We start from the raw sequence: 18,737 nt of genomic DNA, 5'->3' as shown, positions 1-18,737 counted from the left end.
TGTATGTGATCTCAAGCATATAAACTGTGGCAAAGTTTGAAAAGTTAATTTTCAAACAGTGCAGCCGATCATTCAAGTGCTTGAACACTTGAGAGTTCAAATACTTGAATGTAACTCATCTCTCTTTCTCTCTGTCTCTTGCTAAATAAATAAATATATATATATATATATATATATATATATATATATATATATATATATATATATATATATATATATATCTATGTGTGTGTGTGTGTGTGTGTGTATATATATATATATATATATATGTGTGTGTGTGTGTGTGTGTGTGTGTGTGTGTGTGTGTGTGTGTGTGTGTGTGTGTGTGTGTGTGTGTGTGTGTGTATTTATTTATGTATATGTAATAAATGCCTATGGTTCTCTCCCAATATTAATGCTCTAATTAAGGAAAGAAAAAAAATGTGTACTAACATTTCAAAAAATTCTTAAGTCAGTAGAAATGGTAACATGTGGAACAGAAGATGATTATGTAAAGCAGATGTACATTTAACATGCTTTCAAAGTCATGCTAAAGTGTACAGCAAACTGCACTTCTCTGCAATAAGTCATAACTGATTAGCTTGTTACAGTTAGATGTATGCACCCCCTAACTAAAAAAATTAAAAACAAAAAATGGACGTTGCTTCTGCTGACACATCAACCAGGTGGCCAGATACATAATACACTCCCCTCCCAACCCCTCATGTAACATTTTAGTGTCCTGCCCCCAGCCCTCCTTTAACATATATTATCAAAAACAATCTTCTTTTAAACTGTAGCAAACAGTTGCTGCAGTTAATACTGGCCTACATGGAGCATTTCAGCATTCATGTTTTAGTTTAAAAAAAAAGTTTTTATTTAAACTGTAACAAACTGCTTGCTACAAATGTAGCAGACAGTTGCTACAGTATATACCCTGCCTGCATGGTGCATTACAATGCTCATGTTTTAGTTAAAAAAAAAAAAAGATTTTTTTTTTTACTTTTAAATTGCAGCAAACTATTTGTTACAATCTAGCAAGCTGTTTCTACAGTTTAGACCACTCATGGAGTGCCACAGTGCTCAGCTTTGATTGCAAATGCAATACCAGCTTTTAAAAGTTGGTATTGCATTCAGGAATGATTGGGATTGGCTGATCGTGTCCCCCAATGTTTTGCACCTGGGGCTGTTGCCCCTCTTGCCTCACCCTAGCTATGCTGCTGATGACTACAACTGGAGATTTTGACTTGTTGTGACTGCCTTAGCTTCAAATGTTAAAGTTCACCAGTTTTTATGAAAAAGGGCCACTTCACATTTTACCTCTGGCTTCTCTCAGAAAACACTACTGTCCTCTCTGTGATGATGTGAGGTATTGCCAGCTATGCCATGAGAAGTAGGGCAGTAGATGTGTAACATATGCTAGCACAGTTAGTGGAAATTTTGTAAAGACTTATATGTCATTTGTCTATCAAACTGATTTGTACAGATGCTCGTGTTGAAAAATGTATTTGCAAAGCTGTTTGTGTTAAAAATGTACCAACAGTCTGCTCTGCTGGACAGGAAAAAAAATATGCATGTATTATTGTAACTATTTAAATGTATGTGTTTTAACAAGGATACTGGAAGAGCAGTGGTTATTCTCAAATTTTGAAAATAGTTTGAAATTAAATTACCTGGTTTAGGCCATGAAGACTGTATGTGACAGTTCTCAATGCAGCCAGAGACAAAAATTCTGTACTAGGAAGCTTCCTGCATTGTCACTGGGGTGAACTAATTGCTGCTCCGGAAGGGTGGAGGTTTGAAATTGTTTTATAACCTCCATGCACTGCAGCAGATCTTAACAAGGCTCTGTGTGTGTGTATTATTGACACATATGTGCTAAATGCTGACAGCTTCTAGCCGGGTTCCTATTACATATGTGAACACTAGAAATAGCAAATGCTCATTTGTCGTACCCAAATGCACAAAACCACAGACTATCGAAGGAATGGGTCAGCTAATTTTTTCCCAGGGAAGAAATTCGCTGGGCCGTTCTCTGGACTTTGCTGTTTTCTTCACTGTGGTGTGATCTTGGAGTTGTTATATTTAAGGTGGGGGGTGAGGGGCACCACCCCCCACATCGGGGGTGTGTGTAAGGGGTGAAGCCCCCCACTTTATGTTGCCTGTACATTTTTTTGAGATCAGCAGATTTTTCCTTGTGAAAATAATTGCTGATCCATTCTTTTAAAATGTTGTGGTTTCATGCATTTGGGTTCGATAATATGTTGTTCTCTATTTCTAGGGTTCGATCATATAATACGAACCCCTTCTAGCCAAGGAGGAAGCATGGGAACCAGAAGTCAGATGACCATATGTATGTGATGTCATTCTGTAAGCCATCACTAAAAATAATATTTAATACTAGGTGAGACTAAACTCTCAGTGCAGTCTGTTTTTGTAGCCTGACAAGGCAGAACCCCTCACCTACTTTATCTTGCCTTGTAACCAGGGAATAATAATTCTTTAGATCAGTCAGGAAAATATAGTGAAATTAGTTAAATATTGTTTTTCTGTAAATGAGTGAACCTGTCCACCTGTGTTATTTTTAATATTTCCTGTGATATGAAACTCTGGTGTTTATTGTAAATAGATATTTAATATTTTCATGTTCTTTTATTATTTATTATTAAATATATTTAAACTTTTCATTGTGGCTGGTCTTTTAGAGAATATTTCAATCTCTGAAAGTACTTATATATATTTGTTGACAGCTCTGGCCACTCCTGAAAGCCTTACTACAATAGCCAAACACTATCATTTGTATTAATATTAATTTCACTCAGTATAATTGGGTCCCCTTGTAAGAGCCTTAGAACATCTGGCTTTGGGATGTCTGGTGGCAGTGTAACTACCTTATATTCTGGGCAGAAGGGGCATAGCTAGTAAATCTGTGCCAGCCTTTCCCATGTTTTTGTATGTGTGTGTGTGTGTGTGTGTGTGTGTGTGTGTGTGTGTGTGTGTGTGTGTGTGTGTGTGAGCTACTTGGAGCACGGACATGAGACACTGGTTTCACAGAGGGTGCTAGAGAACTTGACTTGGACACTCAGCTGAGATCTCAGCTCTATAGCTGTACCAGTGGGAAGTCTGACTGAGGACACGGAGCGAGACAGATAGAGAAACCCAAACCCCAGACTGAGTGTGCTCCCTGTATGCTCTTAAGGGAAATTGTGCTTGATGCAGAGAGCTGCATCTGGAAATACTGGATGTATCCATTTTTGTTCCAAATGAATGTCCCTCTCCAGTGTCAGTGGTAAGGATTCAGACTCCTTGATTAGTAGCCCAGAGAGGGGACATCACACTCCATAAAAGGCTTACGTGGCTTCATACTAAGAGAGAGAAAGAGAGAGAGAGAGAGACTTTAGTGCTGTGATTTGTGGTCAAGTTATACATGATTTCTTGGTATCTTACCAATGCTTATTGTTTGCATAAATAAATGGTGCTTTATTCCTAGGTAAACTGGTGGTGCATGATTACTGTCATGCTTGGTTAAAAGGCAGAATACTTTTTTCTGTACTTAACAGCCCTTTTCTGACCCTTGTAATACCTGCAACCAGAACTAGCCTCAGAGATAGGGCCTCCTTCTTACTTTAACAGTGTTTCTGCAACAACTTCCCTATTAATACAGCTCTAAATTAATGATCATGTGGAAAGGCTTGGTTCATGGATCATCACTTCCCGAGTTACAGTAATGCTTAGATTTTCTTATGCAAGTGTGCTGTTTAAACATGTCTCAAAATAGTGCAATAATGAGAAAATATGTTTTGGGCATAGTTCTATCTCATTTATGCTTGACATGATAGTATTATATGATGCATAGCTGCCATCAGGTATATTACAGCAGGCACCCCTGAATCACAGGATTTTTTTTGGGGGGTGGGGGTGGGGGAGATTCACTGAGCTAATCTATAAGCAAAATTGAGGAAATGCAGGATTTCATGCAACAATGTTATGTCCTGGAGCCAAAGCAAGGTAAACACAGAGCACTTTCAACAGTTTGTTTATCCCGTTGAGAGTTTTGAACATCATTTGACAACCTGCTTATATCTTATACCTTACTATTAGCGATGGAGGATGCCAAACAGACACATACAGATTTAATTTTATTTTCTGAAAAATTAATGCTAGCTATTAGTTGCTTGCACTATTGCACTGCTTGATGTGGTTTATGGAATGATATTTATTTAATTTGCTTATCCACACACTATAGACAAACACCTACTTTAATCCATATTATGTCAGCTTCCTAACTTTCAACTGACTCCTCCAACAATGAAGAGCATATTGGCAAGCAAAAACTGTTGAATGTCCTACTCAGCAACCGTTTAAGATATTGCCTATAGAATGTCAACGGTAAACAGATAAGCAGCATTGAACTGTGCAAGCCAGTAGCACAGAGTCCATCTACCATCTAGACCAAAGAACAACGATTCTCTAAATCCGCTTAGACCTTCTTTCAATGTAGCTATTCTGTACAGGGCCTTTGCCAATAGTGGTCCTGCAACTTTGAACATTACTTCAGTCTGTCAGAAATGATCTAAGTGACTTAAGTTTTAGAAAAATTGACTGTGCACCTATAACCTCATTCAATTGTAAATCACAGAGGAAATTGATAATGTCATTAACTGCAACTCTAGTCAACAGATGCCTTCTTTTAATTGTACTTTACTTGCCAATCTATACTTTTCTTTTGAAACTTTTCTCTAGCTTGCTTTGTAATCATGCCTCTTTCCTTCTGATTTACTATTTGATACATTGTAAAATGCCTATTGTAATGTTCTTAAGTTTGTTTTTGCAATGTGAATATATTTTCTATAATAATAATGTTCACTCTGTAATTCTGTTTTGAGAAGATTTCCAAAATACTGTATATCTTGTACTGTGTTATCTCTGTATAATGTTGTTGAGTGTCTTGCCTGGGTCGTGGCTGAAAAGAGTCTTTGGACAAGCACACCCACACAGTTAATACCCAAATAAATAAAATATGTGAGATGCTGAGAATGACAAACTTTTTTTGGAATTGACTGGGAAAGCAAGCAACAGTATCTGGTATGAATGAGAGATACAGGAGGCATGCTCTGGCCCTGACCTCAGCAGAATGACTGAACATTTGTGATAGAGCTTTTTTATCATTCCAAGGTAAATGGAATTTGTTTTCTTTTCATCTGTGCCAAAAGTTTGCATTATGGAAGAAGTGTTCTGTCCTTAGAAGGGCTTTCTGTTATAAGTTAATTCTCCTCTGTAAACGTGCAACTGGAGCAGTAACTAGAACCGAGGGAAGGTAATTGTATTGACAGAGGAATTCCACAGAGCTGAGAGATATTCAAAACAGAAGTCTTTGGGTAGCTCTTTAACAAATTTTATTGCAGGTAACAGCCACCTCTCCTTCATTTCATAGCAGAATAAATTAATTATACTGAGGATTATGCAATATTGAGAGTCCAGTATGTGTAATTGCGTAAACACTTTTGAACCAGTTATAATTTTTTTACAGGAAGTGTTTCCAGCCCTCTCAATTAAGTTTAAAAAGGTTGTGAAGAAATGAAGCAGAGATTTCTGGAAATTAATCACTGCCCCTTAAGAACTTTAATTGTTTTATGAAATCCGATATCGTTGAGGTAAAAAAAGAACTTCCTAGTTCTACCACTATTAAACGACTAAAGGAAAAAAAAAAAGGAAGGAAAAAAGTTTCAGTTTTATTTATTTATTTATTTTACATTTGTTAACCGGGGGTGTCTGACTGAGTCGAAAAGGCCCTTTTTCAGCAGAGGCCCGGGGAGAAAAGCTCCGCAAAGAAAAATTACAGACACATTTAGTTATTTAGACATGATCAGTAGACACACAAATTACAAGTGACATGTTTTTACAGTGGTATGCGGCCCATAAACAGTTACAGTGGAGAGAACAAACAAAAAAAATATTAATTTTAAAAATAAAGGTAATTAATAGATTTGTGGTGTACAGCTGAAATTTGGAACATAGGTAGAATACATACATAGTACACAGGTACAGTACATACATTGCAGATTAGCCAGTGTTTGTGAGTAAGACTGAAAACTATTATCAAGTGCTCTAGATTTAGTATGTATATGCTATCTGCTTTCACTAGCCTGGGGAGCAATCATGGCACTGCCAACTTTGTTTGAGATGTTGCCTGATGAGGTCTTTAAAGGAGGCTTTGGATGATGTGTTTTGAATGCTAGTAGGGACAGAGTTCCATTTTTTAGCCACTGAACTACTATATAGTGCATCTCCAAAGCTATTGTAGCTGTTGGTGACTTCTAGTAGTAGTTTGCTTGATGATCTAAGAGGCCTTTTGGCTGAGTGATGATGTACTAGGTTTTTGAGGGCAGGACACTTATTGGGGAGGTAATAGATAGAATGACAGAGGCAGAGCTGTTTGTAGGTTAGGAGGTTGGGCAGTTCAAGTCAGTGGAGCTATCTCAAAGCAGTACAGTGATGAGTTCTATATGAGCAATTTGCAGCAAAGCAGGCAATTCTGTTACAGCAGGCTTCTATTTTGCTTAGTTCAGTTTTGTTGAGATTAGTCAGAATGGGAGATGCATAGAGTAGGGTGGATAGAAGTTGGGAGGCAGCAATGACTGACCTTGTGTTGTTGGTAAGAAATGGTTTGATACGGTAGAGTGACCCCAGTTTGGCATGTACTTTTTTAATAGTTAAGTTGAGATGACTATCAAATTTTAGGAGGGAGTCTATGGTTATTCCCAATAGCTTAGCCTGTGCCACTGGAGCAATTGAAGTAACATTTGTGGAGTAGATAGTGAATTGACTGTTAATGTTTTTGTTAGAACTGGTTATAATCATAAACTGAGTTTTCTTTGGATTGAGGATAAATTGGGCTTTGGTAAGGTAGTTTTCAATGTCAGATAATGCGAGTTGAGTTGTTTGCAGGATGGTGGGAATGTTTTGTGCAGGACAGATTAAGGTAGTATCATCTGCATACTGAATTATAGATGCATGCTGTGTGGAGGTATAGAGGTCATTTGTGAAGACTGTGAATAGTAGTGGTCCTAAGACAGAACCCTGTGGGACTCCTATAGTTATGGGCAGCAGAGGAGAGAGAGAATTTTCCCATTTCACAGCTTGGTACCTGTCAGTTAAGTAGCTTTTGGAACAAGGTAAGAGTGGAATTTGATAGATGATATTGGTTTAGTTTGTTTAGCAGGATTTAGTGTGAGACTGTGTCAAATGCATTGGACATATCCAAAAAAAGAGTTGACACTTGTAGGCCTTCATTTTTGAGACGGTTTACTGTGTCTGTGAAGCACAGGAGGGCTGTAGTGGTACTATGGGCAGGTCTGAAACCATGCTGAGTAGGTGACAGGATGTTGCTGTTTAGGAGATAGTTTAGCATCTGGGTATGGATGCATTTTTCTAGGATTCTGGCCAGGGGAGAGTAAAGCAATGGGTCTGTAGTTATTAAGTTCAGTGGAAGTCCCGCCTTTATGTATGGGTGTAACATAGGATATTTTCCAGAGTTTGGGCACATAGTTTTCAACAACTGATCTGTTTATGATAGTGGAGACTGGGGTAGCAATAGCATCTGCTGTGAGTTTCAAGAAATAGCTGGGGAGTAGGTCGGCTGCTGATGATGAGGTTTTTAGTTTGGAGAGCATGCTTTTGATTGAAGTGGTGGAAACTGTTTTGAGTGTAAAGCTTGTATTAGTGTTATTTGTGTTGGGCGCGGGGGATAGTGAGGAAGGAACTGTCCTGTGATACTAAGGATAGAATTGAGTTCACAAAGTGGGAGCTGAATTGTGTTTTGATAGGAACTTTAGTGTCAGGGGTGGTTGGTTTGGGGGTAGCCTTTTGGGTGGATTTTAGTAGCTGGTTTACATTTTTCCAAATTTTTGCGGGTTGTGTTGATATTTAGTTTGTAATGTTGTGTAGTAGGATTTTTTGTCCAGCCTAATGCATTTTGTTTGCACGATTGCGCAGTTCTTGGTACTTAGTTAGGCTTTGTGTTTCTTTGTTTTTTTGATAGTAAAGCCAGGCAGTGTCTCTGGACTTGAGGATTTGTTTGGTTATTGGCAAATTAAGGGAACTGCGATGGGTGCTTCCTTTGCACCTATCTATGCAGATTTGTTCATGGGGTATTATGAGGTCAAGTATATATATGATGTTCATCATAATGTATTTTTACAACATTTGGACATCTGGCGTAGATATCTAGACGATTGCTGGATGGTGTGGCGTGGGAATAAGGAAGGTTTAAGCCAGTTTGTGGATTACCTGAATAACAATACTTTTGGCATTCGGTTTACGGTTAACATCGAATATTCCAATATTGTATTTCTGGATGTTAAGGTGTCTAGACTTGCAGATAATACTTTGTCTACCACTGTCCATAGGAAATTCCCGAAATACAACACTTTATTACATGCCAATAGTTCCCATCCACGCCACATCATCCGCAATATTCCAAAATCTCAATTTATGAGAATTAGACGTATCTGTTCATCTGATCAGGATTATTTTGATTCTAGTCTGGATTTATCTCACAGATTCTTACAACGGGGCTACAATTCTCAACTTCTATCTAATGTTGTAGGACAAACCAACAGATTAACACGTCAGGAGTTGTTGTGTTACAAATCAGAGAATAGTGAATCTAGGAGGCAGAATAACAAGCAACCCTTACGGCTAGTCACAACTTATGGTAGTAATACTAATCGCTTTAGAGATCTTATCAATCAGCATTGGGGAATTCTTTTGTCACAAGATGTTTTAGGTAGTGTGTTGCCTGAACAATGTCAATTTTCTTACCGGCGGGGAAGAAATATGAATTCATATTTTACACACTACAAAAGATATATTCCAAGTCTTTCACAGCAAAGAACTTTATCTGGGGAAATATTAAAGGGCTGCTATCCTTGTGGCCATTGCATGGCCTGCCAACATTTGCATAAAACTAGAGAATTTTCTAGCAAAAATACTTCCAGAATTTTTGAAATAAGGGTTTTTGCTAATTGCAGTGCGGATTGGGTTGTCTATTTGGCAACCTGCACCTGCTCTGCATTTTATGTTGGACAGACGTCCAGACCAGTGAAATTCAGACTAGGGGAACATTTAAGTGCAATTAAAAATAAACGTGTTGCCAATGCCCTCTTCAAACATACCATGGAGCATCCATCTGCAGCTTTCAAGTTTGTTATTATAGATAGGATTACTCTACACAGGGGTTTTAAAGCTGGATGGCATCAAAAACTTAATCGGATGGAAAATATGTGGATAATCAGATTGGGTGGTTTATTTAGACCTGGACTAAATACTTTAGAATAGGCTTATTTCATGAACTCTAAACATTAAATACAATGACGGGGGTGTTTGTTATGTACATTTTGTTTTTTATATAATATCAAGTCCTAACAGTTATGACTTATGGACAGCAAAATCTTAATATATGATATATTTTGGGCATAATTTGGAATACTCATGAGGTTTTTCTCATGTTATATTCAGTTATATTTATAGGCATATATGTAATTAATAACTGGGATAGGTTGGTTAAGATATTATTCCTTTCAATTTTTACGGATATGAAATGTATTCATACAGATTCTATATGTCTCATTGTCGTTGCATATTTATACAAAATCTATGGTATATTTATATGTATCTATATAAACAACAATTGAGACAGGTCGACTAATGTATTATTCCATTTTCAATTTTTTATGATATGGGATATATTTATATGGATTCTGTATGTTATAGGGTTGTTGCATATCCATATAGGAATAATTTTTGATGTTTCCAAATGTTTGTGTCCTTCCTCTCTTTTTGAGGTACGTGCCCCTTTAAATGAGTACTATAAATTTGGTACTCATGTGGTGGTGGGTTTCTTCATTTGATTCCAACATCCAGCATTGATAAAGGCTATATGTTAGCCGAAACCGGTTTGCTTGTATAATGGTTACTTGCCATTATATGTAATATTTTTATATAATAAACTTGTTTTTTGGAAGAGCGAACTATACGTGCTGGCTAACTTTTTTTGAATTTACTGGCTGGCTGGGGCCGTGCACGTTGTCCTGCGTGCGCGAACTTTTTGTTTAGAGTTCTTTACCTGGTTTCTTTACTGAGCCAGGGGTTTGTAGAGGTTCTAACCTTGATTTTGCGCAATGGAGAGACAGTGTCTAGTTGTTGTAGAAATGTTTTGTTGAAATATGCTACAGCCTGGTCAAGTGGGAGGGTTTTTCGGGGGGTCCAGTCACAGTTACAGAGTAAAGTGTTGAGGACCTTAGGAGAGAATTTTTTTGTGTTTCTAGTGGATATATAGTTAGTGGTTTTGCATATGCTTGTTCTACTACGTATAAAGTATATTATGTTGTGGTCACTTAAGGTGTCTGAGAGACTGCCTGTGTGAGGGTACAATGTGGGGTTGTTAGTTAGGACCCAGTCAAGGATGGATTCCCTTTTAGATTTTTTATCACATTTATTAGATTACTTGGTGGTTCTGATATACAGGTGAACCAATCTAAGTTGAAGTCCCCCAGAATAAGGGTTTCTTGTGAGTATGTGGAAGAATGCCTTAATGTGTGAGTCAGTTGAAAGTTAGGAGGCTAACATAATATGGGTTAAAGAAGGTATCTGTCTATGTCTTAATGTAGCAAGATATGGACTTATGGAATCTCATATCAAAAAGATATCTAAAGTTTTTTTCCAACCTTTCTTGGTGTACAAGTGAGCTATCATAAGACACTACAATAAGAAAGATACTGGAGAAAACTGTAATAAAATAAGAGAATTTGGAAGGAGTCCATAAAGAGAATCCTCAAAAGAATATTACCCTATGAATAGATATTTGTTATCAGATGGGAAAACATATGGAGATGTAGACTGAACATGGAGCATCCCAACAAGCTTGAGGTATTTGACCAGTTGCAGTTTATTACAGCAACATTACAGAGGCTGAAGGTTTCATTTAAAAAGTAAAACACTGTCCATTAAATGTGGTTACCTAGAATCTCATCTATAACACACCAACAAACGTTACTTGCAACAGAAAAGTATAAAGATTTAGAGATGCAGTTGGACAAGACACAGGATGATGTGAGGAAAAGCACAGGACGGAAAGAGGAGATAAAGTAGAGAATTATTGATGTTACTGACAAAATCTGAAGAAAAATCAGAGACTTCCAGTATTCAAAATCAATAATGGGATGCCAGACAAGACCTAGAAACAGTCCAAAAATAGTTTGATGGTATTTTCATTGCCAGAGAAAAACCCAAGGGAATATAGTATCACAAATTGTTATTGTTAACTTACAGTTGATAAAAGTACACTTCTGACTGCTAATAATGGTAAAGAGTACACTGTCACTGGAAATACTATTCACACTGCTGAAGCTTTCCCTAAAAACAGTGGAGGCAAAAGAAAATATGCAGCTATTAGAAGGGTACTGTGGCAGAGGAAAATGAAACCCTCTTTTGTCTTTCTTGCCATATTGAGGATGGTTTGTCATGTTTTTACTGTGGCCTTCCATTTCTCCAACCAAAGCTGTAATATAATTAAAAACTGTTACCACTGTTGGATAATAGAAATATTATGAAAACTGCATTCAGGTTGATGAAAGTGAATGCCTTACTCATGTTGTTCCATGCCAGGTTCTAACAACACCGCATGCCAAAATCCAGATAAACCCCCCTCTGAATTAGCCTCACTCTTCAATACATACTTTATTGACATCATCACGAATCTAACTACTACCTTCCCACCCATCAACTCTGACACATTGGGCCCACCATCGGTCCATAATACCTCAAATTCTATACCCATCTTCTCATTATCACCCATTACCACATCCATCATCCAAAAACTACTTTATAAACTAAAACCTTGTACAAACGCTCCTGATAATCTACCCGCAAAATACCTCCAACTAGCATCCCCTTCCATAGCTTACCTTATCAGCATACTCCTTAACAGGTCCATTCAAGAATCCTACATACCAGATATCTGGAAAAAATTATTTTGTCATTCCTTTATATAAAGGCGGCAACAACTCTGACATCTCAAACTTCTGCCCTATTGCCATTCTTTCCCCTATCTCTAAAATATTAGAGACGTGCATCTACCACAGCTCATAAATCATCTAGTTAAATACCAACTGCTGTCTCCCACTCAGCATGGCTTCAGGCCAGGGCATAGCACCAACACTGCTCTCATCTCCTTCTTAGACACAGTAAATAGAGCCTGTGACTCTGGATCCTTAGTTTCAGCTCTCTTTCTCAATCTATCAAAGGCATTTGACACCATTTCTCACTCCCTACTACTCAGCAAACACTCCAACCTCTGTCTTTCTTCCCCCATCCTACAATGGTTTACAAACTACCTCAAAAACCGGCAGCAATCCTCTAAATGGCAAAACTCTTCTTCCCTTTCATCGCTGCCAGTACAGGTGTTCCCCAAGGATCAATTCTTGGTCCCCTCCTCTTTAGTATATTTGTCAACAACTTTCATCAAACCCTTACTCATACCTCTGTTATCCAATACTCTGATGATTCAACTATCATCTCCTCTTCAAAATCTCTCACCAAATTACAGCAACTTACCCAAGAAGCATTCACATCTACCGAGCAACGGATGTCCCAGAATCACCTCACCCTTAACCCCAACAAAACAAAACTTTTATTATTTGCTCCCACAAAAACATCCCCATTGATAAATCTCTTTTTACAATTACTTCATGTAACAATACCATCCTAGAAGTTGTCCCTAGTACCAAACCTGCTAGGTGTCATCATTGATGACAAACTAACCTTTGACCTTCATATCCAAAGGAATATAAAAAAAAAAAAAAAACATCAAAATCTAGCTGCCCTATATCGACATAACTATTTCCTCAGTCTCACTGCCAAAAAGGCCCTAGTCTCATCCTTCTTACTTCCTACTCTGCTTTATGAGGCTCCCATCCTTACCAACGTACAATCTACCCTAAAAAGTAAGCTTGATTCCTGTTACAATAAAATTGCCAAATTTGCTACAAACTCTAAATACTCTACCCATCATTGCATAAGCTAAACTGGCTGGAATCCCACCATCATCTTACTTACCTTCAACTAACCACAGCCCGCAAAAAAAATCTGCCAACCTGAACATTGCCCTTCCCTTTCATCCATACTGACCAAGTACCAGCCCAATCATCACCTCAGGTCAGAAAACAAAATGTTGCTGTCTATAGAGAAACCCAAACTGTCAGCTGGCCAAATGTTGTACTCCCATGCTGTGTCAAAGTTATGGAATAATCTTCCTCCTCCTCTCAGATCAACCTGTAGGTCTGCTTCTTTTAAAAAATCCCTAAAATTACATTTAGTGCCTAACTGGTGATGCTCGTGTACCCCACTAAAAAATCCCAACACCTAACTTCCCACTATGGAACCTCCCTGTTTCTATTCTCTAATCTGTTCCACTCTTTTCTCCGTACCTTCTCACCCCTCCTCTGTCCAGCTTTTCATCCAGATACAGTCTGCTCACCGGCTTCTCCCTGTAATCTACACCCTCTGCTTTGAATCCTCCTCACTCACATGTAGATACTGTTGTCTTTCTCTACTCACATGTACTGCTAAGTGACTTTCTTCTTCTACTTTGACTTTCATACTTCTGTTTCCGTTTATGCTGTTACTGAAAAGAAATTATGTCTTTTCTAGGCATTATTGGAATGTCACCTTTGCCAGTTGTCTTATCCTTTCTACTGTGTGTACAATTTTATATATCAACAATTGTTCTAACTAATTGTATACAGTACTACATCTGTTTTATTCATGTATCTACACTGTTTTATTTTGTTAATTGTAAGTAATAATGTGGAGCTTTTCTCCCCGGGCCTCCACTGAAAATGGGCTCCTCTAGGCCCAGTCGACTTTCCTGGTCAACAAATGCAATAAATAAATAAATAAATAAATAAATAAATAAACCTTTCTGATATCTTGTCTTTTGTTTAGATGTTTGTTTTTGGTGATTCCCTGTTTTGATTATCCCCCCCATTCTTTATACTGGGGAATTATTTCTAATACTGAAGAGAAGATACACAGGAATATAGTAACGGCACTAGGCAAGTGATCACAGGGACCATAAGATGACTAGCCATATGTACCTTTAAGGAGATGCAATCAAGTTCTTGCCACCCTTTTCAAGCACAAATACATGATGACCCAAATGTAAATTTGTTTCTATACATCCAAGCAACACTAGTCCTAAAGGCAACCAAAACAGTACATTGTTTGACCTCTAGAAGTAAGTGACAGTGGAGAAAAAGGTAGCTAACAAGACCTCTATATAGAGATTTTAAGAATCCATCTGTGCCAGGATATGTTCCCTCTTACTACACACATTTGAACAATCAAGCTTTGGAAAAAAAATGCAAAAGTACTATGCTTACATTAACTGCAATACTGCCAGTTAATATAAATGGATTAACATTTATTAAACAAAGGATGGTCTTATCCTATTTCCATTATCAAAAAGTAGACATAATATATGTTTGTGAAGCACATGTTAACTAAGATGTTGATGGCGGTGTCAATAAATAACAAAAAAATTGACCAAAGTGGTCCTCTCAAATCTCAGAGCTATTTACTTAATAGGGGCGATAATATTGGTCAAAGAGGCTAATAATAATATTAAAGTCACTGCAACTTATAAGGGATAGTTTCAGGTAGATTTCTGTTAGTTCATTTTGGATTCAGTGGTTATTCTATTATTACAGGGTCAATTTATGACCCGTTTAATCAGTACAGGGAAATTTTGGATGACTTAGCTTATGGGTTCAAATCTTATCAGTGGCATCTTTAGGTATTATGGGTGACAGGAATTCAGTCGTCAGTGCAAGTGTAGATAGATATCCAGCCTCAAGGGTGAGACTGCTCATTTAGAAAAGCATGGAATCTTTATGGATAAAATTTGTTCAATTTATGGGGATTAAGAAATTTTAGGAGTATGTAAATACAGATCTACTTTTAAATAACAAATTGTCATAATGCCGAAGACCGAAATATCAAGACCAGAACGTTGAAACTGCTATATCCTCAAAATGTCTAAAAACAAAAAGCAAACCTAAACTTCCTACCCTCCATCACAAAAAAGGCACCAACAAATAAAAACAAATAACTTTCTACTGCTCTGTGTTTAAGCCCCTGCTAATTAAATATATCAACTCTGACATTGCGTGACACCAAAGAAAATGGCAAAAATACCATTCCACGCTGTACAGCGGCATGTCTAAAGTGCAAACTAATCTCTTTAACTTGTTTTGAGCAAGACTAGCTTACTTTTCTCATACTTTTACAGTAGTATAGATCTATTCGATACTTATAGGAGCTTGCAACATAACGTCAGCCATGTTTTATTGTTTTGTAGTTTGGTAGAATGTACAACATCTTAAAGCTAAAGCATCCTATTTAAAGCTTAGCAGCAGTGTTTACATAGCTGATTCACTATTTTAACAATCAGGATTATAAAGTTTCAGCGTAATAAAGTTTCGGTGTTATGTATTCGGTATTTTGGTATTCAGGATTATGGGGATTCAATATTTAAAAGTATATCCATAAATACTTACATATGAGCATATGGTTTCATGTGTTGTAGTATTTATAAGGCTTGACTATCATTTACTTTCATTGGAGGTATTAATGATTTCAAGCTTTTGCAGAACGTTCTGATTGTCATCTTATTAATCAGTACGCATTAATACTAAAGCATGACCTTTATGTTTAATAGATGCATTAACTATTGTTAAGGTGCCATATCTCAATAATAAGTGTAATTATTATAATTAGTAGACCAGGTATTAAAAGAGATAAAGCTGTTCATATCAGAGAGCATTAGTCAACCTGTATCATATTAAACACCATACACAAAGCGCTGATCCCTAATGGCCCAAGTTCCAAAGTAAATCCTCAGTAGCAAGTAAAACGCTGCGATGATTCAAATAATCCAAGTAAGATCAAATTTGATACAAAAAGCTTTAATTGGTCAACATAAGTAAGCGCTTTCACCCGAAGGCTTCATCAGACTTTTTACAAGGTACAAATAATTCATTGAACCTTAAATAACCCTCCTTTCAATTTCATTGGTTAAAATGCTAATTGTCTGAGCATATACTCTTAAAGCACTATAACAGGTGAATCATAACCCTCATACAAATATATAAAAATACATTAAAATTGCAACCATAGAAACATATGTCTATAAATAAATATACACATGAAAATATATATATAAAATACATTAAAAAATTCTCTGCAATGAAATCTTATAGACAATGCATTGCTATAACAAATGACCAGATGACCAATGTGAGGCAGTGAAAAAATAATAATAAACAGATATATAGCATACAAAATCACTTAGTATAGATAACCATTCAAACAGTGTTATTACAGTCTGAATGGTCTCCTACTTTTTAAAAATGGTTTAATATGTGCTTTATCGTTCAACCCAGGGAAGACATCTGCCCTCCACCTAATAATCCACCTAGTTTCACATTCTAGGGTTCGATTAATTAGGTCACCACCCCTGAGGTTACTTTCCAACTTCTGTACAACACTAAACTTAAAATTATGGTCTGTGCCCATTTCTTTATGATGCTTAGCCAGAGCATTGAAACCAGAGCCTATCCTAATGTGATAGGCATGTTCCCTTATACGTTCTTTCAGGGTCCGGTTGGTCTTTCCAACATAGAATGCAGTGCATGTTATGCATCTGGCTAAATAGACCACATTCTCACTACTACAGTTGGTGGATGTGTTAAAGTAAAAAATGCGTTTAGTAATCGGATGTACGAATGTTGTATCCTTATTAATAAATATACACTGAGTGCATTTACCACATGGTACAGTGTTGCTATCTGTCAAATTTACCCTTCTCTTATGATGGATATTCTTAGGTGTGCATAACAGTCTCCTCAAGTTAGGTTTATTTTTAAACACCATATTAGGTTTGGGACCTACAATTTTACCAATCTCATCATCTGATAATAAAATGTCCCAGTGTTTCGCTACGAGATTTTTAATCTCTGCAGCTTCTTGAGTAAAAAACATGGGAACTCTTACATTCATCATACTGGATGCATTATCATCAACAGGAAAATTGGCAGTTTCAGAGAAGTAGGGTCTTGCTCTGGTGGCTCTCAATCTATCAACCTCAATATGTGTCTCATCTATCTTCTCTGAATTGTAACCCCTCTCCATGAACTTTACCTTCAAGGCTTCTCTTTCATTTACATACCCCTGTTCCGAAGGATTAAGCCTTGGTCATCTGGTCATTTGTTATAGCAATGCATTGTCACCTGTTATAGTGCTTTAAGAGTATATGCTCAGACAATTAGCATTTTAACCAATGAAATTGAAAGGAGGGTTATTTAAGGTTCAATGAATTATTTGTACCTTGTAAAAAGTCTGATGAAGCCTTCGGGTGAAAGCGCTTACTTATGTTGACCAATTAAAGCTTTTTGTACCGGATTTGATCTTACTTGGATTATTTGAATCATCACAGCGTTTTACTTGCTACTGAGGATTTACTTTGGAACTGGGGGCCATTAGGGATCAGCGCTTTGTGTATGGTGTTTAATTTCATTTATCTTGTCTGTGCGCTGGTTCCGAGCTCTGTCGGCTTGCTGTATACCGTTGTGTTGCTATAACCTGTATCATATGTCTATTGCTGGGAAATTTAAAGATGTTTATAAACAATTCTCTTTGTGAGTGGAACAAACTAATTCCTAATTATATAACACTACACCTGTCTAGTATAGGTCAACAGCAAGAGCTATTAGGCTTTATATAGTATATATATATATATATATATATATATATATATATATATATATATATATATATATATATATATATAGGAATAGAATGGAATGATTTTTCATCTCAAAATCAGAAAGTATATCAACAGATCAATAAAGAACGAATTTCCAAAACAGAAAAAGGTGAATGGTTTGGGAATAACAGTGGCAAAAACTTGATAACCATATTAAGAAATTAACCGCCAGTAGTTATGTCACTTGTGTAAAGAATGAGAATGACCAGATTGTTTATCCAAGTAAGCAGTTAGATATTTCTGAAAAACATTTTCCTAGAACTTATAAATAAACAGGAGAACATGATCAGGAAAAAACTCTTCCTTTGGATTGCTGAAACTTGCAAAAATGAGAAGGTTTTTGAATTCCATTATTTTCCCTAACTGAAAATTGAAAATATATGCATACATACATACATACATACATAATTATTGGGGACACTTGCAAAATGCAAAATGGAAGAATTCAGGGGATGGCTTTCCTGTGTGTGGACATTTACATTACTTTTAATGACTGGGTAGTTCCAAAGTTATTGATATTGTCCCATTGTCATTCCCAATTATAAGATACCAGATATAATGACACAAGTATTAGTGTTCTTGAGAAAAGGAAAATAAGCCCAGAATGAATGTTCAGTGGTATGGACAATGTCTTTTATTAGTTTGGACAACAAAATACTAGCAGAATTTGTACATTTCAGAATAATACTAAGTCTCCTCAAATTAATGCATCTAAACAATAAATGGTTATCCAAAATTGTGAAGTGTCACAATAATAGTTTGTTGCAGTCTAATTTAGCAATTCAGGAAGAGAAAGTATGAAGGAATAGATGCCATTGATTTGTTTGAATGAAACCAAACTATTTGTTTTGCTTAACAGTTATTTTTGATGTTA

General features: G+C 36.7%; 1 protein-coding gene across 2 annotated transcripts in view; it reads right to left on the bottom strand.

Annotated features, from left to right (window-relative positions):
- NTN1 (netrin 1) overlaps nt 1-18,737 on the bottom strand; it is a 1,578,910-nt gene that overhangs the window by 708,098 nt on the left and 852,075 nt on the right. The window lies entirely within an intron of this gene.

This window comes from Protopterus annectens, chromosome 10.part0, assembly GCF_019279795.1.
Source record: "Protopterus annectens isolate FY-2018-M chromosome 10.part0, PAN1.0, whole genome shotgun sequence".
Classification (NCBI taxonomy): domain Eukaryota; kingdom Metazoa; phylum Chordata; order Ceratodontiformes; family Protopteridae; genus Protopterus; species Protopterus annectens.
The sequence above is the reverse complement of the archived record's forward strand: the minus strand, read 5'-3'. Positions and strand labels throughout refer to the sequence as shown.